This window comes from Thermobia domestica, chromosome 14 (assembly GCF_964235325.1).
Source record: "Thermobia domestica chromosome 14, izTheDome1.hap1.1, whole genome shotgun sequence".
Classification (NCBI taxonomy): Eukaryota; Metazoa; Arthropoda; class Insecta; order Zygentoma; family Lepismatidae; genus Thermobia; species Thermobia domestica.
In genome coordinates, this window is record NC_137467.1 from 137,442,620 (window position 1) to 137,467,825 (window position 25,206).

General features: G+C 35.1%; 3 non-coding genes across 3 annotated transcripts; all 3 read right to left on the reverse strand.

Annotated features, from left to right (window-relative positions):
* Window positions 1-9,770: 9,770 nt before the first annotated feature.
* TRNAQ-CUG (transfer RNA glutamine (anticodon CUG)) lies at window positions 9,771-9,842 on the reverse strand. Its single transcript has one exon. It is a non-coding gene; the product is annotated as a tRNA-Gln (tRNA).
* Window positions 9,843-13,070: 3,228 nt separating this feature from the next.
* On the reverse strand, window positions 13,071-13,142 carry TRNAC-GCA (transfer RNA cysteine (anticodon GCA)). The gene has a single exon. It is a non-coding gene; the product is annotated as a tRNA-Cys (tRNA).
* Window positions 13,143-14,226: 1,084 nt separating this feature from the next.
* On the reverse strand, window positions 14,227-14,298 carry TRNAQ-CUG (transfer RNA glutamine (anticodon CUG)). Its single transcript has one exon. It is a non-coding gene; the product is annotated as a tRNA-Gln (tRNA).
* Between the last annotated feature and the right edge of the window lie 10,908 nt (window positions 14,299-25,206).

Below are 25,206 nucleotides of genomic sequence, written 5' to 3' on the forward strand. Positions count from 1 at the left end.
TACGTAATACTCTATCCTAAAAAGCAGAATTCAGATTATTATAGTTGGCTAAGTTGTACTAAGAATGCAAATAAAATAAAATAAATAAATAATAAAACAAGTAAGTAAAAATAAAAAATGATGAAAGGCATTATTTTCATACTTCACACAGGACTATAAAAATAGATTTTACTCTTAATGTTAGGTATTAATTGTAAGTTACTTAACTAACCAGTGTTATTAAGAACCATACAGAGATGATGAAACATAAACGAAAAAAATACTGTCTACAATATACTTGATAACACAAAAATGCAAATTGAGCATTTTGCTCTTATAACATCATACGAGGGACAACGAATTTACTTGTTTTATAAAATGGTTCATATTTCGAAGTTCATGTAATTTGGTGATAGTGCGCTTTTACTATGATAGACATGTACTATTTCTAGACCTGGGTTCACTATCTCTTAATGTAACTACCTCCCGAGTTGCCTCACTAAATATTATCTGCTCCTTCCAAGAATAAACACGGATTCAGACCCCAACTTATTATTCTTGTAAATATTTCATCGCAGTCAATTCTATTTATTATTCTTTTGGGGGTTTTCGGTATATATTGGCAGTTGCATGAGTTATTTTTGACTAAATCGTCCCCTAAAAATCATTCTAACTTTTAACTATCAATTGCTTGTATTCTAAAAAGAAATGATGTACCCCATGTTGTAAATTTACTTACGAAACATGGACAAAATCGAAGAAACGCTTTCGAGAAAATCCCAAGAGTAACTAGTAAAAACTCGCCACCAAAATTAGAGCACTCGCGTATATTTTCAAGAGAATTTACAGATGTCACATTGTATGGTCGCCATTCTCAGTAGCCTATGATCTTCACTCGTCAAGACCAAACTACTGAATGACAAATTGGCAACACACCTAAGGTCATTCACTTCTTTTCCGTAAGCGAAGAGAGTATTTCTTCCGTCAGAGGTTGCCGGGGATGAGGCCGAAGTATAGTTCGCATAGTTTCCGAGGGCATAGGTGAGATAGACAGGCTCTAAAAGAGGCATATTTCCCCCTATTATGGAAACACTGTGGTTCAATAGTAGAGCGCTTACTCTTGGAAGTGGGGTTCCTGGTTCGATTCCTGTGGTAGTAAGATCGTGGTGGACAACATCATACTTGTGGGTTTTCTCGGGTACTTCCATTTCCTCCAACATTGTCATTTCACTAATTTTTTCCAGCATCCATTCACTTGCATTAATTATCCGTTTCCCTTAGCTTAAAGGGTAAAATCGTGGGATATTAAAGTGAAAGATTTCAAGAAGATTTCTTTCCCCTATTAATAAATCTTATAGTGAGGTATCTGCAATAGCAAAGCATAATGTGGAGTGAGTTCAATTAAAATATAGCCAATAAATCGAAATGTATTCAACGGTTGCGATTTCGTATTCAATGAAACATTATTGTCATCCGAAGAAATTTATAATTTGGGAGTTCAAAAGCACAAAGGAATCAATCAAGTCTAATTACCGAAAGTTGTGAGAAAAAGAGAGATAAAGTTTGTATGTGGAAAAGATAACATTGTATTATACATTATGAGAGTCACTTAAAATATCAGAACACGTATCTTATAAGTTTTTAAAAGAGTTTTAGAAACAGATCTTAAAGACGAAATATGCCCCCCCCAAAAAAAGGCGGGACTTGATTACCTTGTGCACTGAACGCGACAATTCAAATAAAAGAAATTAAGTTAATCTGTTGTATATGTAAGAAGTTACAAAGAGGATGTTACGAGTGAAAGTGGACAACGATTGAAAATATTTTTCGCGTTAAAATATCACCAATTCCATATACAAGTTGAAGAATTCGGACTAGTTTACATAAGAAAATTATAGTGTATTTAATTCTTATCCGGGCAACTGGGGCCTCCCAGGACCAGTGGCTTCAATTTTTATTTTCAAATTTCTCAATAACCATACATATTTCAATGACATAAAAGTTTGAATTCTTCTATCCTTAGTCGTAGTTAAAATCATGAACATATCGAGTTGTAAAGTTAGTTTCTTTTTTTTTTTTTTTTTTTTTTTTTTTTTTTTTTTTTTTTTTTTAGAAAAAGCTGAAAACCTTTTCCTGACGTAACCGTGCAACTGGGGCCTAGGAGGCCCTGTATAACTTAAGTGCAATTCCTCTAAAATGTTTTATGAAATGTTCACACAATTATTTGTTGAACCCGTAACTGTAACATTTAGTAGGAACAGTATGTGACAATACACATTGAATTTACGTGTTCCGCACTTAAAATATATACTGGGCCTGACAGGCCCCGGTTGCTCTTCTATGTTACAAAAATGTCTTACCCGGAGAAGGGTTAAGGGTCTTCACTACAGCGAAATTAAACTATCACTAATTTTACAGTTTTTCTGTAATATCTTCAAACCAATAAAAATATTCGAAAAGCAGGAACGTAATGGACTAGAGAATATGATTTTGCATGTGATACCATTATCACAACTCATCTATTTGCTTTCGACTTGCAACTGTAGATAGATTAAGAGTCTTTTGCGGTTTCTGTAAATAGCGGCATACCAAGAGTAGATAGGTGAATTGTGGTAAAGGTATCATATGCCAAATCGTATTGTCTAGTTCACTACGTTTTTGCTTTTCGAGTTCTTGTGTTCGTTTTGAAGATATTACAGAAAAACTCTAAAATTAGCGTTAGTTTAATTTCGCTGTAGTGAAGACCCTTAATTTTGATAGTAAATCTTCATATAGTGCAGTACAATTCAGATATTACATAAGAACAATAACTTAATAATAAGAAACTCTATGGTCTATGGAACTATGTTCAATGACGCATTCATAAAAGCTCTCTATTGACTTCTGTCCTTAGGATGCAGTTTCTACTTTGTATTCTTATTTCTGTGAAATCCACCTTAATATTGTCCTCCTATGTGGGCTTAAGTCTTCCTAATGATAGTTATCCGATGGGATTTCCATTCAAAACTTCGAAAACCTTCTACCATTCTGGCTACCTGACCTGCCTACCTGTAATAATAATAATAATAATAATAATAATAATAATAATAATAATAATAATAATAATAATAATAATAATAATAATGATGATGATGATGATGTTTAGGATCTTGACTTTTGGTGCCACAATAAACTGCGGAAAATGTTTCAGTTGACGTCGATGTCGAAGATCGTGAAGGTAGGGTTTAGTGTACAAAGTGCTCGGCTACAGGACAATATCGCTGCTTACAATTCCTAGTTTTCTTTCTCAATTGATGAACTGTTAATTACAAATACGTTTAAGGAATAATATGTTGAGTAAAAATTGTCAAACATTGAGAACGATAATAATGAGAAACAATGGCATTTGGTAGGGTGTCGTTTGACAAGGCGTTGTCTTACTAGGAATGTGACAAATGATGTACTAGTTTTTCCCGCTGACAACTTACCATTGCATATTCCTCATATACCACAATTCAATTACAGAGTTTCTCCCTTTCTTCAAATATGCTTTTCTTGCTGGATATTTCCAATGTAATCACTACACTTTGTATCTTGCTGCAAAGATTATGAATATTGTACTAAGTGCCCGTCTATCTTTTCTAGTTACTAATAAAAACGTGAAGGGGGCACCCGGGTTTGAACCGGGGACCTCTCGATCTGCAGTCGAATGCTCTACCACTTTTTTTTTATTATTATTATTATTTATTTAACTAGCACAAATATAGTATACAGGTAACAAAAAATTATACATTTCAAAAGAGGCCTCATAGAATAAGATTAAAAAAAAAAAACTATGGACCAGTACATCATGGTGTTAATTGTTCATTTAAAACAACAAGAAAATTGCCAAAGTTCTTTTGCCTGATACTGGGAGAAAATTTCCATTTTTCTTTGAAAACATGATATTTGTAACTGTCCACTGTATATTCCTGATTTGGAATTTGTATCGTAATTCCACAAAGCCAAATCACTGCATTGTGTTTTTGTGATGGAAAGTATTTAAAATCTGGAAATAACATAAAGTCTGGCGAAAACGTATCAATACTGCAACGACATATAATTCGTAAAATAGTTCCGAGAAGGAGCCAGATGGAACTAATTAGACTGCAAGTTCTTAGTCTATGTTGAAGGTTATCAAGTTGAGAGCAAGACACACAATTTGGGGATTGAGTGAGATTAATCTTGTGTAGTCTGCTTTTTGTTGGTACCAAATCATGCACTACTTTATACCAAAGAGATCGTTGTTTGGCGTTAAGAATTGTATTATTTATATTTTCCCAAATCTGATTCCAATTGTGATGTGGATGAAACTTGAGACTTCTGTACATCACTGTCTGTGTGAGTTGTAAGGATTGATACATATTTTTGACACTAAATCTTACTGGTACACTTGGATCGAGAACATTATAACCACTTTCAAAAATATTGTCCTGAATGTATCTGACACAGGAGGGAATCACCGTGAGGTTAAGAGGTGCTACAGTCCCTGTTTTCTCGATCCAGTATAAACTCCACACTTTCACAAATAACGATTGGTCTGAATGAAGAATGTAGAACCATTTAAGGAAATACAAAACTTTACACTTAATGTGAACATCAACTAAATTCAATCCTCCATTAGATTTGGGTTGTGTTACTACATACATAGGAGTTTTAAAGATGGACCCTTTCCACACAAACCAATAAAGTGCAGTCTGAATTTGCCTACTACAACTTAATGGCAAGGGCAAGAGTTGGCCAACGAACCAAATTTTCGCAGCTATATATGTATTAGAAATCCAAACTCTTTCCTCTAAACAGAAATTACGATCTTTCCAGTTGTGGCACGTAACTTTGATGTTTTGAATAATCACATTCCAGTTGTAAGTAATCATTTCATGTACAGACCTGGAAACCCAGATTCCTAAGATCTTGAGATTGTCAACTTGGGAGATTGATATATTATGTTCATTATTCCAGTTTCCAAATTTAAGTAATTTTGTTTTCTCCATATTAAGTTGTGCACCACTATATTTTGCAAAGGCATGAATAGTAGCAATGACACTATCCAACTCAATTGTATCTTTAACAAGGACAGTTAAATCGTCTGCATAGGAAAAAAGTTTAAATTGTAAATCAGCGAATTGTAAACCAGATATGTTTACTTCAAGTGTATAAAGCAAAGGCATCATATATATATTAAAAAGGATCATGGATAATGGACATCCTTGTCTCACTGATCGTTTAACAGCAAAGGATGGAGTAAAATATCCATTAACCTGCACTTTGGATCTCGCGATAGTATATAATGCTTTGACTTGTTGTATGACTTCCATTCGAAACCCAATATTACTCATCACGTGATATAAATAGTCACGATTTACTAAATCAAAAGCACCTTGAAAATCTACTGATAATATTCCATGTGGTTTTCTGCTGTAATCCAAATATGGCACTGTGTCTCTTAAATCCATCAGCAAATCAATCATGTTCCGATCATTAAATCCAGCTTGCATTGGATGTAATATAGAGGGTATAACCTTCATTAGCCTATTGGCTAAGCATTTAGCAATGATTTTGTAATCCACACAAAGCATAGATAATGGACGATAATCTTTAATTTTACGTGAATATCTAGTTTTTGGAATTAGAATAATGACACCTTGGGAGAAATTCGGATGACTAACGTTACCGAAAAGAATTTCATTCACCATATGAGTGAATTCTGCTCCAATGGTGCCAAAAAATTTCTGGTAAAATTCTGCTATTAAACCATCTAACCCTGGCGTCTTGTTTCTTTTAAGATTTTTAATAACTTCCCATATTTCTTTCTCTGTATACAATTCCATTAACATATCATTAGCTGCAGGTGTAACTTGCGTCGCGTCAGAAATGTCTACAAGATGAGTTAGATCTGTTGTAAACTCTTTGTCAAATAAATTTTTGAAATGTTCATATATGCATAAGGAAATGTCAGACTGTGATGATAGTACATTGCCGGAATCAGTTTCCAGTTTTGTAATCAATTGTTTCTGTCTTCTTGCGCGGTGTTTAATCAACTGGTATAATGTTAACTTTTCGTCAGGTAAAATATCAGTATTTCGACATGAAGTTCGAAGTTTTGCAATTTTCTTACATTGTAGCTGTAATATTTTACGTTTGAAATATTTCCCATCCCTGTAGGAAATCTCAGTATTACCGTGAGAAAGTTTGGTTGTTTCAGCTAAACATTTCATATAATAATCCATAGTATATTTATCTGTATTTTGTATTTCCCGAGCATATTGTATACAAAACCATTTTATATTTTTCTTAACATACGTTTGCCACCACTGGGTTGTTGTGGAATATCGCTGCTTGTATTGAACCCATAATTTCCATTCTTCAGAAAACAACTCATTGAATTCTTGGCGTTGTAAGAGCTGGGCATTCATTTTCCAATAACATTTCCCATAAGAGACAAAAGGTTTTCCAATGGCAAGCTCTAGTTTAATTGCAGAATGATCTGTGAAGGGCACAGCGTAGACATTATAATCAACTAATTGTGAAATGATAGTACGATTAACATAGCACCTATCTATTCTAGAACCAGCATTATTCCTGAGATATGTAAATAGCTGATCTCGTTTACACTGAATAGCACAATCAACTAAATTGAATTGATCGATGAGGAGTTGTAATGCTGCACTATACGAAGGCACACCCTGACAGTCTTGTGGTCGAAGGTGACAATTAGTATCACCTATTAAAATCATGTTATTGAAAGTGCCTGTAAACAGATATAAAATGTCGGCAATATAAAACATTTCTCGAGCTTCTCTGTTTTGATGCCCACTCGGAGCATATATATTTACAATAACAGTTTGATCCCAATATAAAGCAATACCACGACCATCAACTAACATTTTAATATCGGAAATATGAATGCCGTCTTTAACTAAGATCGCAGTGCCAAAGTTCTTCTCCCCAAGATTTACATAACTAGTATAGCCAAAAATATATGAAAAATCATCAGTCGTAACCTCCTGAAGACACAGGAAGTCGACATCATGTTCATAAACAAACTGTTTGAATAGGGACTGTTTTACTTCAGATTGTAGTTTGTTAATATTTAGTGAAATGCACCTAGTAACATATGGCATTCAAGTGAACATAAATAACTATTAAACTGCACAAATTGCTTAAAATGTATGTTATGACGTCAAAAACTATGTCTGTACACTTTGCTTGTCTATTCCTTCAATTTGACTAATTTTTCGTCTTTTCTTCTTGTTTCTACTCTCATTCAAAATCTCAGGTGATGTGCTCTCCGTGTGTAAGTCATCGTTTATTCCTTCTGTCTCTGGTAAGCTCATTCCTTCGTCTGGGTCCGCAATATCATGGTTCTTGTCAGCTAAAACAGTACCATCTTCGTCTGCTTTCACAACAGAAGGTATAGTATCGTCTGATGGTTTGTCAACAGATACAATCATACATACTTTCATTTGATTGTCATTTGTAAAAACAGGGCCAAGAATAACGTCAGCAGGCTGTAAAGCACCTATGGGTTCCGCAATTTGAAGGGTAGCAGCACTCTTTTTAGTCACAGCTTGAACTAATGGAAGGAAACTGTGCTCGGAGAGAGTGAAGTCATCATTCTTGTTAATATGGGGATCGAGAGTGTTGTACCGCGCTGCTGATCTGGCAGTTGAAATATGTTCTCTTTCCTCTATTCGTTCAGCTATCTTTTGTTCTGTAGTTGGTGATTGAGTTTGTCCATCATCCTGTAATAATTCTGTTGGAAGGAAGTTTACTACCTGCCGTTGCAAAACACCTGAAGATGTAGATGGCAAATTTTGTTGCTGTGTCACTGTAGTTCTTCTTCTGTTTAAAGAACACCTATTAGCTACGTGTTCAACGGATCCACAAATAAAACACGTGGGGGGTTGTCCATAATATATAATCGAGGCACGATAGCCACTTATGACAAGACGAGATGGGATATGTTGTTTTATTTCCATTTGTACTATACGATTGCCATTATTAACTTTATATTCAAATTTGTCTGACCACTGTTCATTTGATACTGTTTTGATTACACCATACTTGCCTAAGATCGCGACAATTTTTTGATTTTCCATCTCCAATGGAAGATTGACTACCTTCACTTTCGTTATTTGTTCAGTAGCATTTGACACTAGAACTTCACTGATCAGACCATCTTCATGTTGAAAATTGACAGACTGAGGCAGTGAGGACATAATCTGTTCAAAAGAACACTTAGAAATTAACTTTAAATATACACAATATTCTTCGCTATTTAATTGTATACCTTGCACCTGATCAGCATTGAGTTTGATCGTATCAGACAGCCATTTATGTATTGCATAAGGGCTAGGCCTATTTCGACTCGTAGACTTATCAAATGCAAATTTGATTGTATTTTCTCTTAAATTCTTTTCCATTTTCACAAAAACTCAGAAGCAAAAAAAAAAAAAAAAAAAGAAAAGAAAGTTCGTCAAGTATCGTATATAATATATATATATCTATATAAATGTGTAGCAGTCTCAGGAAGAACATGCAAAATAACAGGCCACACTTTACCTACTACTCCGCAGTTCCATTTGATAGACACTACACAAGTAAACACGTTAACTTCGCAGAGCACGCAGACACGTCCACACACTTCCACGGCCAACGAGAAAATCCACCACTGAGCTATACCCCCTTGCGCTTTACTAGCTGTCTCGATAATGAAATAATGAAAATATAAAATTTCATTTCAAATTATTCAGGTACTGACTATAATAATTATTTATTTACTTACTTTAAATCACGTGATTGCCTCATGTGTCCTAATTGCTATTGTGCATAGTAAAAATTAATGATTTTTAACGTGATGCAAGTGCTTTTTAAAAATATAGATAATGATTATCGTAGTAACGTAACTGATGCCTTGAATGCAATAATGCATGCAATGTAGGCTGGACAATCTGGATTTTTGCTCAAGAACTCTATTTTACAGGTAATGTTCTAATAAATACTAATTATATATAGCACTACGACTCGGACAGTTCTTCATACGTGACTATATGCATGTGATGTATAATTAGAGATACAAGACTTACTCCATTTAAAATCAAAATTCCATGTATTTTATATCTTTTATGTGTTCCGAGTTTCAAGTCCAATTTGTGGTAGGATCCTTTGCTGTCCATATCCATGAGTACTCAGTCGCTTAAAATTCTTATTTTAATTGAAAGTGTTAGTGCTAAAATAGCCTAAGCGTCCCTTAAGTTTAATATCAATTCCCTGGGGAAGGAAGAAAGAAAGTGGCTTAAGAACTTAGTGTTAGGTACCATCCTGACATTTGTCTGGTGTGAATTTGGAAAACCCAGGAAAGCCTTACTCACGACGGTGGACCTGAAACATGTTTTACACTTTTCTGAGCAAGTGTTCCCACCGGGAATCGACCCGAGGCTGTTCACAGGAAACATGAGGGCAGTAGCGATTACATTCCGTAAATCGAATTTGTTATCTTCTTTTGTTTTATTGTGTTTTTTCGCGATTCAGAAAAATCCCAGGGATTCTTCAACAGTAGACTCGGAATCACGCCTTTCGGGACATAGTCTTGAGTAGAAAAATCTTGATTGGACAAGACGAACTTTATTTAGATCAAGTCCTAATTTCTTTCTAGTGCTTATAAAATAGATTAGTTTATGAAAACTGATAATATGTTGGTTATAGGCATCAGGGTTAACAGGTAATATAATTTTTATGGATGAGCAGTAAGAAAAGCAAAAATGAGCACCAGGTCCCACCGAGATATTAACTCGGATCGCTGGATTCAGAGTCCAGAGTGCTAACCATTACACCATGGGACCTACGTAATACTCTATCCTAAAAAGCAGAATTCAGATTATTATAGATGGCTAAGTTGTACTAAGAATGCAAATAAAATAAAATAAATAAATAATAAAACAAGTAAGTAAAAATAAAAAATGATGAAAGGCATTATTTTCATACTTCACACAGGACTATAAAAATAGATTTTACTATTAATGTTAGGTATTAATTGTAAGTTACTTAACTAACCAGTGTTATTAAGAACCATACAGAGATGATGAAACATAAACGAAAAAAATACTGTCTACAATATACTTGATAACACAAAAATGCAAATTGAGCATTTTGCTCTTATAACATCATACGAGGGACAACGAATTTACTTGTTTTATAAAATGGTTCATATTTCGAAGTTCATGTAATTTGGTGATAGTGCGCTTTTACTATGATAGACATGTACTATTTCTAGACCTGGGTTCACTATCTCTTAATGTAACTACCTCCCGAGTTGCCTCACTAAATATTATCTGCTCCTTCCAAGAATAAACACGGATTCAGACCCCAACTTATTATTCTTGTAAATATTTCATCGCAGTCAATTCTATTTATTATTCTTTTGGGGGTTTTCGGTATATATTGGCAGTTGCATGAGCTATTTTTGACTAAATCGTCCCCTAAAAATCATTCTAACTTTTAACTATCAATTGCTTGTATTCTAAAAAGAAATGATGTACCCCATGTTGTAAATTTACTTACGAAACATGGACAAAATCGAAGAAACGCTTTCGAGAAAATCCCAAGAGTAACTAGTAAAAACTCGCCACCAAAATTAGAGCACTCGCGTATATTTTCAAGAGAATTTACAGATGTCACATTGTATGGTCGCCATTCTCAGTAGCCTATGATCTTCACTCGTCAAGACCAAACTACTGAATGACAAATTGGCAACACACCTAAGGTCATTCACTTCTTTTCCGTAAGCGAAGAGAGTATTTCTTCCGTCAGAGGTTGCCGGGGATGAGGCCGAAGTATAGTTCGCATAGTTTCCGAGGGCATAGATGAGATAGACAGGCTCTAAAAGAGGCATATTTCCCCCTATTATGGAAACACTGTGGTTCAATAGTAGAGCGCTTACTCTTGGAAGTGGGGTTCCTGGTTCGATTCCTGTGGTAGTAAGATCGTGGTGGACAACATCATACTTGTGGGTTTTCTCGGGTACTTCCATTTCCTCCAACATTGTCATTTCACTAATTTTTTCCAGCATCCATTCACTTGCATTAATTATCCGTTTCCCTTAGCTTAAAGGGTAAAATCGTGGGATATTAAAGTGAAAGATTTCAAGAAGATTTCTTTCCCCTATTAATAAATCTTATAGTGAGGTATCTGCAATAGCAAAGCATAATGTGGAGTGAGTTCAATTAAAATATAGCCAATAAATCGAAATGTATTCAACGGTTGCGATTTCGTATTCAATGAAACATTATTGTCATCCGAAGAAATTTATAATTTGGGAGTTCAAAAGCACAAAGGAATCAATCAAGTCTAATTACCGAAATTTGTGAGGAAAAGAGAGATAAAGTTTGTATGTGGAAAAGTTAACATTGTATTATACATTATGAGAGTCACTTAAAATATCAGAACACGTATCTTATAAGTTTTTAAAAGAGTTTTAGAAACAGATCTTAAAGACGAAATATGCCCTCCCCCCAAAAAAAGGCGGGACTTGATTACCTTGTGCACTGAACGCGACAATTCAAATAAAAGAAATTAAGTTAATCTGTTGTATATGTAAGAAGTTACAAAGAGGATGTTACGAGTGAAAGTGGACAACGATTGAAAAAATTTTTCGCGTTAAAATATCACCAATTCCATATACAAGTTGAAGAATTCGGACTAGTTTACATAAGAAAATTATAGTGTATTTAATTCTTATCCGGGCAACTGGGGCCTCCCAGGACCAGTGGCTTCAATTTTTATTTTCAAATTTCTCAATAACCATACATATTTCAATGACATAAAATTCTGAATTCTTCTATCCTTAGTCGTAGTTAAAATCATGAACATATCGAGTTGTAAAGTTAGTTTCTTTTTTCTTTCTTTTTTTTTTAGAAAAAGCTGAAAACCTTTTCCTGACGTAACCGTGCAACTGGGGCCTAAGAGTCTTTTGCGGTTTCTCTAAATAGCCGCATACCAAGAGTAGATAGGTGAATTGTGGTAAAGGTAATATATGCCAAATCGTATTGTCTAGTTCACTACGTTTTTGCTTTTCGAGTTCTTGTGTTCGTTTTGAAGATATTACAGAAAAACTAAAATTAGCGTTAGTTTAATTTCGCTGTAGTGAAGACCCTTAATTTTGATAGTAAATCTTCACATAGTGCAGTACAATTCAGATATTACATAAGAACAATAACTTAATAATAAGAAACTCTATGGTCTATGGAACTATGTTCAATGACGCATTCATAAAAGCTCTCTATTGACTTCTGTCCTTAGGATGCAGTTTCTACTTTGTATTCTTATTTCTGTGAAATCCACCTTAATATTGTCCTCCTATGTGGGCTTAAGTCTTCCTAATGATAGTTATCCGATGGGATTTCCATTCAAAACTTCGAAAACCTTCTACCATTCTGGCTACCTGACCTGCTTACCTGTAATAATAATAATAATAATAATAATAATAATAATAATAATAATAATAATAATAATAATAATAATAATAATAATAATAATAATAATAATAATAATAATGATGATGATGATGATGTTTAGGATCTTGACTTTTGGTGCCACAATAAACTGCGGAAAATGTTTCAGTTGACGTCGATGTCGAAGATCGTGAAGGTAGGGTTTAGTGTACAAAGTGCTCGGCTACAGGACAATATTGCTGCTTACAATTCCTAGTTTTCTTTCTCAATTGATGAACTGTTAATTACAAATACGTTTAAGGAATAATATGTTGAGTAAAAATTGTCAAACATTGAGAACGATAATAATGAGAAACAATGGCATTTGGTAGGGTGTCGTTTGACAAGGCGTTGTCTTACTTGGAATGTGACAAATGATGTACTAGTTTTTCCCGCTAACAACTTACCATTGCATATTCCTCATATACCACAATTCAATTACAGAGTTTCTCCCTTTCTTCAAATATGCTTTTCTTGCTGGATATTTCCAATGTAAGCACTACACTTTGTATCTTGCTGCAAAGATTATGAATATTGTACTAAGTGCCCGTCTATCTTTTCTAGTTACTAATAAAAAGGTGAAAGGGGCACCCGGGTTTGAACCGGGGACCTCTCGATCTGCAGTCGAATGCTCTACCACTGAGCTATACCCCCTTGCGCTTTACTAGCTGTCTCGATAATGAAATAATGAAAATATAAAATTTCATTTCAAATTATTCAGGTACTGACTATAATAATTATTTATTTACTTACTTTAAATCACGTGATTGCCTCATGTGTCCTAATTGCTATTGTGCATAGTAAAAATTAATGATTTTTAACGTGATGCAAGTGCTTTTTAAAAATATAGATAATGATTATCGTAGTAACGTAACTGATGCCTTGAATGCAATAATGCATGCAATGTAGGCTGGACAATCTGGATTTTTGCTCAAGAACTCTATTTTACAGGTAATGTTCTAATAAATACTAATTATATATAGCACTACGACTCGGACAGTTCTTCATACGTGACTATATGCATGTGATGTATAATTAGAGATACAAGACTTACTCCATTTAAAATCAAAATTCCATGTATTTTATATCTTTTATGTGTTCCGAGTTTCAAGTCCAATTTGTGGTAGGATCCTTTGCTGTCCATATCCATGAGTACTCAGTCGCTTAAAATTCTTATTTTAATTGAAAGTGTTAGTGCTAAAATAGCCTAAGCGTCCCTTAAGTTTAATATCAATTCCCTGGGGAAGGAAGAAAGAAAGTGGCTTAAGAACTTAGTGTTAGGTACCATCCTGACATTTGTCTGGTGTGAATTTGGAAAACCCAGGAAAGCCTTACTCACGACGGTGGACCTGAAACATGTTTTACACTTTTCTGAGCAAGTGTTCCCACCGGGAATCGACCCGAGGCTGTTCACAGGAAACATGAGGGCAGTAGCGATTACATTCCGTAAATCGAATTTGTTATCTTCTTTTGTTTTATTGTGTTTTTTCGCGATTCAGAAAAATCCCAGGGATTCTTCAACAGTAGACTCGGAATCACGCCTTTCGGGACATAGTCTTGAGTAGAAAAATCTTGATTGGACAAGACGAACTTTATTTAGATCAAGTCCTAATTTCTTTCTAGTGCTTATAAAATAGATTAGTTTATGAAAACTGATAATATGTTGGTTATAGGCATCAGGGTTAACAGGTAATATAATTTTTATGGATAAGCAGTAAGAAAAGCAAAAATGAGCACCAGGTCCCACCGAGATATTAACTCGGATCGCTGGATTCAGAGTCCAGAGTGCTAACCATTACACCATGGGACCTACGTAATACTCTATCCTAAAAAGCAGAATTCAGATTATTATAGATGGCTAAGTTGTACTAAGAATGCAAATAAAATAAAATAAATAAATAATAAAACAAGTAAGTAAAAATAAAAAATGATGAAAGGCATTATTTTCATACTTCACACAGGACTATAAAAATAGACAAAAAAAGGCATTTTACTATTAATGTTAGGTATTAATTGTAAGTTACTTAACTAACCAGTGTTATTAACAACCATACAGAGATGATGAAACATAAACGAAAAAAATACTGTCTACAATATACTTGATAACACAAAAATGCAAATTGAGCATTTTGCTCTTATAACATCATACGAGGGACAACGAATTTACTTGTTTTATAAAATGGTTCATATTTCGAAGTTCATGTAATTTGGTGATAGTGCGCTTTTACTATGATAGACATGTACTATTTCTAGACCTGGGTTCACTATCTCTTAATGTAACTACCTCCCGAGTTGCCTCACTAAATATTATCTGCTCCTTCCAAGAATAAACACGGATTCAGACCCCAACTTATTATTCTTGTAAATATTTCATCGCAGTCAATTCTATGTATTATTCTTTTGGGGGTTTTCGGTATATATTGGCAGTTGCATGAGCTATTTTTGACTAAATCGTCCCCTAAAAATCATTCTAACTTTTAACTATCAATTGCTTGTATTCTAAAAAGAAATGATGTACCCCATGTTGTAAATTTACTTACGAAACATGGACAAAATCGAAGAAACGCTTTCGAGAAAATCCCAAGAGTAACTAGTAAAAACTCGCCACCAAAATTAGAGCACTCGCGTATATTTTCAAGAGAATTTACAGATGTCACATTGTATGGTCGCCATTCTCAGTAGCCTATGATCTTCACTCGTCAAGACCAAACTACTGAATGACAAATTGGCAACACACCTAAGGTCATTCACTTCTTTTCCGTAAGCGAAGAGAGTATTTCTTCCGTCAGAGGTTGCCGGGGATGAGGCCGAAGTATAGTTCGCATAGTTTCCGAGGGCATAGGTGAGATAGACAGGCTCTAAAAGAGGCATATTTCCCCCTATTATGGAAACACTGTGGTTCAATAGTAGAGCGCTTACTCTTGGAAGTGGGGTTCCTGGTTCGATTCCTGTGGTAGTAAGATCGTGGTGGACAACATCATACTTGTGGGTTTTCTCGGGTACTTCCATTTCCTCCAACATTGTCATTTCACTAATTTTTTCCAGCATCCATTCACTTGCATTAATTATCCGTTTCCCTTAGCTTAAAGGGTAAAATCGTGGGATATTAAAGTGAAAGATTTCAAGAAGATTTCTTTCCCCTATTAATAAATCTTATAGTGAGGTATCTGCAATAGCAAAGCATAATGTGGAGTGAGTTCAATTAAAATATAGCCAATAAATCGAAATGTATTCAACGGTTGCGATTTCGTATTCAATGAAACATTATTGTCATCCGAAGAAATTTATAATTTGGGAGTTCAAAAGCACAAAGGAATCAATCAAGTCTAATTACCGAAAGTTGTGAGAAAAAGAGAGATAAAGTTTGTATGTGGAAAAGTTAACATTGTATTATACATTATGAGAGTCACTTAAAATATCAGAACACGTATCTTATAAGTTTTTAAAAGAGCTTTAGAAACAGATCTTAAAGACGAAATATGCCCCCCCCCCAAAAAAAGGGGGGACTTGATTACCTTGTGCACTGAACGCGACAATTCAAATAAAAGAAATTAAGTTAATCTGTTGTATATGTAAGAAGTTACAAAGAGGATGTTACGAGTGAAAGTGGACAACGATTGAAAACATTTTTCGCGTTAAAATATCACCAATTCCATATACAAGTTGAAGAATTCGGACTAGTTTACATAAGAAAATTATAGTGTATTTAATTCTTATCCGGGCAACTGGGGCCTCCCAGCACCAGTGGCTTCAATTTTTATTTTCAAATTTCTCAATAACCATACATATTTCAATGACATAAAATTCTGAATTCTTCTATCCTTACCAGGGAACTGTACGAATGGGGCACTCGAGTTGCCGGACGAGGTGTATCACGTGTGAAAGAGGATGTAAAAAGATGTCCATATGCAAAATTGTAGCGGCTGAGGGCAACATGGACGAGCGTGAGAGGCGGAAGAAGTGGGGCCTACAGTGGGACTTAATAACACACACATATGCAGAATCACACTTTTCGCTCCCGAATGGTGAAAGAAATGCATGTCAAATGTTTAGGAAGTGGAACATGAGAAGAGGTGCTATATTGTGGGAGATATGGACATCATGGGCGCCATCTTGAAAGTAGCCATCTTGAATTCGAATTCAAAATGTTAAATGAAAAGTGGGGTATGTGGTATATCAATTAAGACTGAAATTTTACAAGAAATTCATTGGTGTGAAAACTGCTATTGTAACTGTCTTGTGAATTAGAAATAACGAGCAGGTAAGAAAGAGCACAGAGATGGGTAAACAAATGTCACATACCCATGAAATACCCGTAAACCTTAAGAATAAAAAATCCAAAGGTAATTAGGTTGAGGCAGCCGACGGTTTCTGATTCCTATGTATTGTTTGTTGCATTACAAGCCTACAATGATGGAATTTTGGCACGTTGGGTTTGAACACTGGACAAAACAAAGAATATCGGAATAAGTGACTGATATTATAATGCTGTGACTTATAGACTTAATTGGTTAATATTATAACATATTGTAATATAAAATATTGTAAATGTGGCTTTTTGTTGCATTACATTTCAATTGCAATTTCAATGTAGATCATTATAAATGTGGCTAGATGCAAACTGGTTGTGCGTAAGAAAAAGAAGTTAGAAACGATAGAGGTCGGACCAGGTAGTACAGAGCAGAGTTGGCGTGTGTCAATGAAAACTTGACCCACGACCCACTGACCCACCACCCACCATGACACACTGTGACCCACCACCCACGGTGACCCACTCTGACCCACCACCCACCATGACCCACTCTGACCCACTCTGACCCACCACCCACCATGAACCACTATCATCCACTGTGACCTACTCTGACTCACCAAAATCCATCGTCATCAACTCTGAACACGATCCACGGCCTCTTCTTTACTGACCAAAGAGTTTACACTTGTAATAAAACAAGACTGTGAAATTGTCACTAATCGAAGTTTGAATTTCTAGTCAATCGCTCAAGCACCACTCTGCTACAATAACGGTGGATCTGACCTTTACGATATAAAATGGTAAAGTGTTTGTCAGTGAGGAACTTGAAACAGTTCGAGGTGGGGGGGGGATTAGTGTGAGCCTAAAATATACTTGTACTAAGAGAGTATTCTTGCAAGTGTTAATTTCTGAACGCATTCCACAAGAAACTTCTATACGCAGGAAAATACCCCTGTACAATATGGAAAAGGTTATGGTTTCTCAGCTCACAAAAGACTTGAAAAATCAGTTGTTCATAGGGTATAAAGGTGCTCGGGTACCCTATGTGAGAGCATCTCCATAAAGTATGCTCATAATTGTAATTTGTGTAATCACTAAAACACCACGTTAAATTTAATTTACACATATGCATAATTGCAATTATTATGAATATTTATTCAAAGTAGTTTACCTAAAGCAAAGAAGAGAGTTACTAAAAAGTAGGTATAAAGTTGAATAACACAAATAAGCCATTAGTAATGCAAGTATACATTTTCCGTAACTCGTAATTTTCCACCTTAAAACAAATCTGAAATCGGATTTATTTCCTGTTGGTAACTTTTTGGCGGTAAATCATCCGCAGTGGAATGATGTCCATCTTTCAGCCAAGAAATAACTAGCTCGTCTACTTTGAGCTTGTCTAGCGGTGGGCCATTAACATTGATGAGCAACAAGTTAGACAATGTTTGAGCACTTAATCTATTTCTAATATTAGCCATCTGTAAATTCATAAGGGGAAATCCCCGTTCGCACTCTGTCGTGGAAATTGATAATACATCTACCCGATTTCTGCAACTTCTCATCGACAATCTACTTGTTAGACTTAAGTCTGATAACGATTTTTCTCGGTCAGTTTTGAAATACTCAGCAAGAAGTATCATCTCTCTATCACCATACAACATCTTTTCCATATCGACCATGTCAGTTGGCAATGTCGACCCATGTAGAACAGAAACTTCATCTACCACGCCTTTGATAGGGAATCTTGTGAATAAATTATCAATTAAAGCCTGATAAACTGATGATTTCTTATTTGTTTATAAATTTAATTTTTGTAATTACACATGAAGGTTTGATACCATTACCAAGTTCCCTCCCCCGTGTGTTGATTTAAAAATCTACACATTAATTTTTGTATAATTTACATAAATAATTATAGTATATTGATTATATTAATTGTCATGAATTTTTTTAATTGTTTTTTAAGATTTTTCACATACAGTATTTTGCACTTTAGTTACTGTTCTCCTTAGAAGAAGTAGCCGTGGGAAAAGATTTTTTTTTTATAAACATATGGATGCTTGGTGAGCTGGGAGGCTGATCGTATAAATACGGTCCATGTTGTGTGGGGGAGGCACTCTCTTCTCAACCACTAACTTCTTCACATCTCCCAGAGATCCTTACCCCTCTGCGCCTCCAATAGTGAAGGGACGCAGGGATGAAGTTTTCTACCACTCAACCGGACTTACACAATGAGTAGTCGGCTCTGAGATATACCCTATCATTTCTTTTTAAATCTTAGGAAATTAGGATATTTTTAGATAGGATGAATTAAGGATTTTTAGTTAGATTCCTATTATAAGGGAGTCTACCTTTTATTTTTTGATGTAGTATTTTTAAAATATTTTGCTTAATTTTATTTGGGCAGCTCTCTTGAATGATAGAGACTGTTCATTTTAAGTTAATAATGATAACTCTTCTTTCGGGATAAGTGAGCCTGGAAGAGAGTTTGATAGAGATAAAATTTAGCTATTTTTTTTACTAGGTGATGGCGGTCGTTATACGGCGAACCAGATAAAGGTTTTTTTTTTTTTTGGAACCGCTTTCGGAATGAGGAGGCGCTGTTCTTTTTTGCTTTTTAGTACTCAGTCGCCTGAATGATGTCGGCTGCGGAATTTTTTTTTTAAGAATATTGTGGTTGTCTCTTGAATGAGGGGGCATTCACTGAGTTGTTATTGCCTTTGGAATGAGGAGGCATTTAGAGTTTTAATTTTTTAATTGTCTCTTGAATGAGGGGGCATTTAGATAAACATTTTTGATTGTCTCTTAAATGAGGGGACATTTCTGATTGAATTTTTTTTTTAACCCAGCTATCTGAGTGATGAATAGCTGCGGATTTTTTCTATTATTTAAGAAATTTTAAGTAGGAACAGCTGAATTAAAGCTGAAAGAGTAATTTCTTTTTTAACCTGTAAAAGATCGAGTGAGTCTTCTACTAGGTCCCATTTTTTAACAGTCGTCTAGTCGAGTAAGCTGGCGACAAATATAATACTAGGTTTGCTTCGGTCGGGGATCGAATGAGTCCTCTTCCGGAATGGATATTGGCCGCTCGGCTAAATGAACTGACGGCCTAAAAGATAGTAGGTCGAAGAATATAATTTGATAAGAACAAGAATATTAATATTGTATAAAAATTGTACAAAAATTGTAAAGAATTTAAGGGAACTCATTAAAGAATTAAAACCAAGATAATTATTTTTTTATGTTTAATTTTCGCAAATACAAAGATTTATTCACAAGTTATTGAATAGTCTCTATATTTTTCCTGTTACTTGTGTAGCTCTATTCAAGGAAACCGTTAGGATTTTTTTAAAATTCTTTTTTCCCCGGATTAGACCGGGAAGGAGCGAAATTTTCACTTGAAAGTATATATGTAATATATTATCAACTATATATATATTATAGAGAACTAATTATATATGTGTTTTATAGTTAAGCGACACATATTATTGGCGCCCGAAACAAGCGACAAAGTGAAAATTATTTTTGTATAGAGACTAAGTGAGAGGAAGTTTCTAATTTTTTAAGGGAAGCATCAATTTATGAAATTACGTTCGGGAAAGTTTTTAAACATGGCAACGGGACTAGATATAAGAACTATTTGCGAAGCACTTGGACTAGAATATAGAGAGGGAGTTAGCTCAGAAGAAATAATTTCTAAGATACAGGAATTAAGAAGGGAAGAGAACAGGCGCGAAGAAGGAAGTAATTCTGCTGGAGATAATGAAGAAATGGAGTCAAATATTAGTCAAAGTAAATGGGTGGAAGAAATTAGGCTTAACCGACCTGAATTTACAGGAGATATTCCTAGGGAGGATCCATTTGCGTATCTAGACGAATTAGAAGAATTTAAGCAAGCTAAGAAGTTAAACGATGAACAGCTATTGGAATTAGTTGTCCCTCGAACATTGAAGAAAAGCGGGAAAGTTTGGTTTGCTTTTAAACAACCCTTTTCTAGTTACAAGGAATTCAAAAATTCTTTCTTGAAAGAATATTTTAGTTTCAATTACGAACAAGAGATTAAACAGCAATTGCAAAATAGTTTTCAAAAGGCTGACGAATCTTTAGCTTCGTACACGAGACATGTAGCGCTTATGTTCAGCAGTTTAGAAGATCCCCCGGATGAGAAATCTCAGGTCGATTTCATTATGGAGCGTTCTCACCCAAGATTCAGACAGCTGTTATATAACAAGGAAATTGTAACTCTGAAACAGCTAGAAAGCGAAAGTTTGAAGATCCAGCATCTTCTTTTGAGTGAATTATTATATCTACCCGAACGAGAGGCACCCAAGGCATGCAATCCTATTGCAGCGCTAGAAAGAGCAGAAATGGGGCGGGGAAGTAATTTATTACCCTCGGCTCTTGATCCTGCTTATTTTAAGCGTGGACAGAATGACCGCAAGGAAACCGTGACGAATTCTCGCTGTGAAAACAAGACTTTTTCTTGTGATTTTTGCCACAAACGGGGGCATGTTAGTAAGTTTTGTAGAAAGAAAAAAGAAAATAAGAAGGAGAGCTCTGTGGTTCATACGAAAACACATTCTTCTGAAAATAAAGCCCAGAAAGTGAATAATCCAGTAAAAGAACCGCTTATTCTGTGTAAGATTTGGGGGGAAAGTATTGAATTATATGCTGACAGCGGAAGTGAAATTTCATTAATAAATTTATCCCTAGCGGAGAAACTTATAACGAAAGGTGCAAAGATGAAGAAAGAAAAAATAAAATTACAGTTGGCTGAGGGAGAAACAGAAACTGTAGGTGTCATGTATGTTAACATTTACATGAAAGGAAGGAAAGCACGTGTAAAATTGCATGTTTTAAGAGACCTCGCTCATGACTTGATCGGCGGTAGAGATTTAATAAGTGAAATGAAATTGATTTTATTAATTTCGCAGAATTCGTGGACATTTGAAGACGAAAAGCGAAAATTTCCTTTTGAGAAATCAACAAAGCCACTGAAGTTCACCGGAATGATACGGCCGGTTGATAGAAAAAGTGTGGATCGAGTCCAGAGAAAAGAAGATAGAATTAGCGTAGCGGATAGGAATTTCCAAGAGGAAAAAATGACAGAAAATTTGAGAGAGAAAAAACATTTTAGGGGATACAGAGTAAGACACTTATCCCAACATAGAGAAATAGGAAACATTAATTCCGTGATCCCAAAAAACGGATTTTTGATGCCGGCGAGGGTAGCCGGGGAAAGGAGAAAAAAAGTGTCTTTAGCAAGACTAGAGCACCTGTTATCAACTGTACTGTCTTTGGCGTAAAGTCTAAAATGTTACTGGATACTGGGGCTTCTGTTTCGGTTTGTTCTAAAGAACTCGCAGATAAATGGGTACAAAATGGGGGGCAAGTAAAAGAAAATTCCTTGACCCTAAGAGTAGCCGATGGGACCACTGTTGCATGTGGAGAAATTACAGCGACAGTAAAATTTTATGATTTCACTGTTAAACACAAATTTATCATTCTCGAAAAACTTTTGCGAGAAATTCTGGCAGGAAGAGATTTCATTTCGAAGGTGGGGATTGTAATAAATCTTTCTAGAGGAGGATGGTATTGCGAGGACATAGAACAGCCGATTTGTTTATTTGATAGTGATTTCCCAGAGAATTTAATTTTAGATTTTGATAGAAAAATAGAGGGAAATTTACAACCGATAGTAGATAAATTAGACATAGGTGGAGAATTTAGACAGAGAGTTATTGAAATGCTCATAGAAAATAGAGAAGTTTTCTCAGAAGAACCTAAGGTAACTAATGTTATAGAACATCATATAGAGCTAAAGGAAGATAAGCCAATTACAGCTAAATTAAGACCCTTGTCAGAAGAAAAAAGAAGAATTATGTGCCAGTTACTAGATGAGATGGAGTCTCAAGGAATCATAGTTAAAAAGCCTACTAAATATCTCAGTAGCCCATTATTACACAAAAAGAAATCGGGATCTTTCAAAATTATATTAGATGCGAGAAATATTAATAGGGTTACGAAAACTGAAAAGAGTCAATTACCTGACATACAGGAAGCTATAGCTCACCTTGGGGGGAAGAAGATATACTCAATTTTTGATATTTGTAATGCTTATGGACATATACCTATAGCAGAAGATTCTCAAAAATACACAGGCATGCTTACATGTCAAGGGATATATCAATATGCCCGTGGGTGTTACGGATTATGTACATTACCCTATACGTTGAATAGAATGATGCAAATAGTACTTGCAGAATGTTATTTTAAGACCGCAATTGTGTACTATGATGATGTAGTGGTCGCAAGTGAGAGTGAAGAACAGCACTTAGAAGATTTGCGAATAGTATTTGAGAAATTGAGAAAAGCGAATATAGCGCTCAATTTTAACAAAGTACAGTTATTTGTGAAATCTTTCGATTTTCTTGGTTTTCATATAGAAAACGGGAGTGTATCGTGTGATCGAGAGAAGGTTAGGATGGCCAGACAGATAAAGAGACCTAGGGGTATCAAAGATCTACAAAGAGTCCTGGGGTTTTATAATTATTTCAGATCAGCTATACCGAACATGGCGAAAATTACTGCTCCTCTTTCCCAAGTTTTGCGTAGAAATGAAAAGTTCAAATGGACAACTGAATGTGAAGATGCTATTAAGAAACTGCAACAAATCCTTGAAAGCGATCCGAAGTTGCTTTTGCCAGATTTAAATAAGGAATTTTACCTATTCGTGGATACATCGGATATAGCGACGGGGTTTGTGATTTCTCAAAAGATAGATGGAAAGAAGCTCAGAGTAATCGCGTATGGATCTAAGAAACTGACAGATTCTCAGCGGAAATACAATACTACAATGAAGGAACTTCTTGGGATATTAATCTCTATAGAGAGATTTGAGAAATATTTGCTGAATGCACCCACAGTATTCGTATATACTGATCACATTTCTTTATTACCTCTTTTGAAAGCTACCAAAGTACCTGCTGTTGTTTGCAGATGGCTAAATAGAATTAGTAAATACCCTGTTGTTTTGAGACATTTAAAGGGAAAGGCCCTGTATGTAGACTATTTGAGTCGCATACAGGATGATTACACAATCCCGGAGGAATATGAGGGAAATGATTTAATGAATGAATATTATCCCTTAGAGGACGTCGGAGACAACGGGTTCTTGAAACTCGAAATGAGTGATGGAAAATTGATTGATTTTCAGGAGTTACCTAGAGAAGAAGTCAATATAACTGCTTTTTATAATAGCGGCAGTTTGAAAGAAGAAAGAAAAAAGAAGAAAGGTATTAGTAGTATACCGAGATGTATTTTACATAACTTTGGTTCGGAGGAAATAAAAAGAGAATTTGAAGAATTACCTTTCCTTGAAAAAGATGAAGATTCACACGGAGAAGAAAAAACCGTGGATAAAATTGTTAACATTGAAGAATTTAAGAAAGCTCAGAGAGAAGATGACGAACTGGGAAAAATAATAAAGCTTTTTAGTGGGAAAGAAATAGTTTTAGAGGGAAAGCAGTATAGCCGGATTAAACGATTAGCTGAAATATCAATTATTGATGTCGATGGCCTACTAAAGAGAATAGTTACGGATAAGGTAACCAATGATGCTAGATTTGTTATATGGGTTCCTAGTAAATTAAGGGATCTTGTATTGAAAGCTTTGCATAGTTCTGTTTATTCCGGACACCCTGGAATAAAAGGAACCATTTTGAAAACTCAGACGAAGTTTAGTTGGATAGGAATGAGTCAAGACATAACACGCCATTGTTTAGCTTGTGAGACATGTGCGAAGTTTAAATCGTCTACAAGTAAGAATACGGGGTTTATGAGCAGTACTCTAGTAACCAAACCTGGACATACGCTATATGTAGATATACTGGGTCAAATAGTCAAGGGGACAGGAGGTTTTATGTATGCTTTTATAGCAACGGATGCGTTCTCAAGGTTTACTAGAATATTTCCATTGAGAAAGATTTCCGCCAGAGCTGTGTGCGACTGCATAATGACAGTATTTTGTCAAAGCGAATTTTATGAAGTTCTGGTTTCTGATAATCATTCAATATTTAAAAATAAGCTTTGGTCTGATACCCTGAAGCTATTGAAAGCTAAAGAGGTGCACACTGTTAGATATAGACCCTGTGGTAATAAAAGCGAAGTATATTGCAAGAAAGTTAAACAGCTTTTAGCTATGTACTGTAAATCACATCCGCAGTGGCCTAATAATATTAAAGAAATTGAATTCGCTATAAACAATCAGATTTGTTCTAGCACCTCATTCTCGCCGAGTTTTTTACATTTTGGTAGAGAAATGAAGGATCCTTTTGAATTAGTATCTACCCACCCAACCAGGTACATTCTAGGAACGTGCCATTTAAGTTCCATATGTACCGTTTACGTACCTGGTACTTGAAAAATGTACATTTCATATGCATAGCACGTGTCGCTAGGTACGTG